Source organism: Belonocnema kinseyi, chromosome 7 (genome assembly GCF_010883055.1).
Source record: "Belonocnema kinseyi isolate 2016_QV_RU_SX_M_011 chromosome 7, B_treatae_v1, whole genome shotgun sequence".
NCBI lineage: Eukaryota > Metazoa > Arthropoda > Insecta > Hymenoptera > Cynipidae > Belonocnema > Belonocnema kinseyi.
The window spans coordinates 85,950,083-85,951,949 of NC_046663.1; the positions used below are offsets into that span (position 1 = coordinate 85,950,083).

The following is a 1,867-nucleotide window of genomic DNA, read 5'->3' on the forward strand; positions in this document are numbered from 1 at the left end:
CCAGTGTAGAAAGCTTTTTCTGTATTTTAGAAAATTCCGAGGAAATAGCTTTGCTGTTATCATTGATGGCTTTGACCTCCTTGCGTAATTCAGCATGAGAAGTAGTGAGCTGCTCAATGCTTTTAGTTGGATGTACACACTTAGCCATGAATGTAAGGCAGCACGAAACAATATCAATTTGACTAGCCCAAATTTTAATTAATAAAGTTTTCAGCAATTTTATTGTTTTAGACAATGTTTTCTCTGGACGTCATCCCAAAATTTGGTTTGATCAACCACTATAATAAATTAAAGACTCGTTGGTGATAAGATTGTATCGGTAAGAAATCTAGAAGTAAAATTTTAGGGAGGAATTTTCATTCCAATTTTCTTTTTAAATTATTCCATTCTCGAAATTGCTATATCTGGATCTGATTTCCAAACTGGCATTTGATCAGCCGCTAAAATCAATTTAAAGTCACTTTGATGGTATCGGTGTATCCAAAAAAATGTCGAAGCAATTTAACAAGCACAAGTTTAAATAAGTAAAGTTTTAAGGAATTTTTTTATTTTAGAAAATGTGCTCTCTGGGCCTCATATCAGAATTTCGTTTGATCAACTACTGAAATAAACTAAAAAATCGCTCAGGATAGTAGTGCATCGAAAATAAATGTAGAAGCGAAATTTTAGTTCGGAATTTTTATTCCAATTTTATTAGATATTATTCTATAATTATCTATTTTATCAGGTCAGAAAATTAAATTCATACATTATTCGTATCTTTTCAGAAAATAAGAATGTTTGAGTGTAATTCAAAGCTACTCGAAAAGTTTGTTTTGTTTTTTTGTTTTTTTAGGCCTCGATGAAGTTTAAATTATGCTATTAGAAGTGAAGACACCAATTCTGCAGATTTTATTTCAGATGTTATCTTTTCCACTGGAGGTTGTCCTATATTAATTAACGATTGATCAAATGAAATTTTGAGATGACGTCCAGAGAAAGTATTCTCTACAATAAAAAACTCCCTAATGACTTTATTAATTACAATTTGTGCAAGTTAAATTGCCTCAAGATATCTTTCTGATACATCTATACCATTAAATTGACTAAGAAGTAATTTTAGGGGTTGATCAAATGCCAGTTTACAAACCATATCCAAAAAAGCAATTTCGAAAATACAATAATTCAAAGAAAAAGTTGTTCCAGAGGAAACATTTTTTAAAATAAAAATAATACATAAAAAGCTTATTAATTAAAATGTGGGCTTGTTAAATTCCTTCGAGATTTTTGTTGATACACCGATACTATCAAAATTACTTAAAGTTGATTTTAGACGCTGGTCAAATTCCAATTTGGAAATCAGATCCAGATATAGCAAGTTCAGAAATATAATAATTAAAAAAAATGGAATATAAATATCGGCCTAAAATTTCTCTTCTAGATTTATAACTGGTACAATCCTATCACCAACAAGTGTTTAATTTATTTTATTGGTTGATCAAACCAAATTTTGAGAAGAGGTCATGAGAAAACATTTTCTAAAATGAAAAAAATCCCTAAAATGGTATCAATTAAAATTCGGGCAAGTTAAATTGCTTCGAGATATCTTTTAAATACGCCTATACCATTCAAATAACTCAGATAATTCATTTTAAGCTGATCAATTCCCAGTCTTGGGATAAGGTCCAGAGATAACGATTTTTCAACAATGTTGATTAAAATGCACCAATTCTATCTGCATTTCCTGATGTGTATTTCTTCTAGGATCGATCTGTGTAAAAAACACTGGTAATCAAATTTTAAATTCAGAAATAATGTTTAACTTATTAAAATGATTAATAAGTAATGATTGTTAAATTGTTAATAAGTAATTATTATTTAAATTATT

General features: G+C 28.8%; 1 protein-coding gene across 4 annotated transcripts in view; it reads right to left on the bottom strand.

Moving 5' to 3' along the window:
* LOC117176742 (nose resistant to fluoxetine protein 6-like) overlaps positions 1–1,867 on the bottom strand; it is a 31,724-nt gene that overhangs the window by 6,479 nt on the left and 23,378 nt on the right. The window lies entirely within an intron of this gene.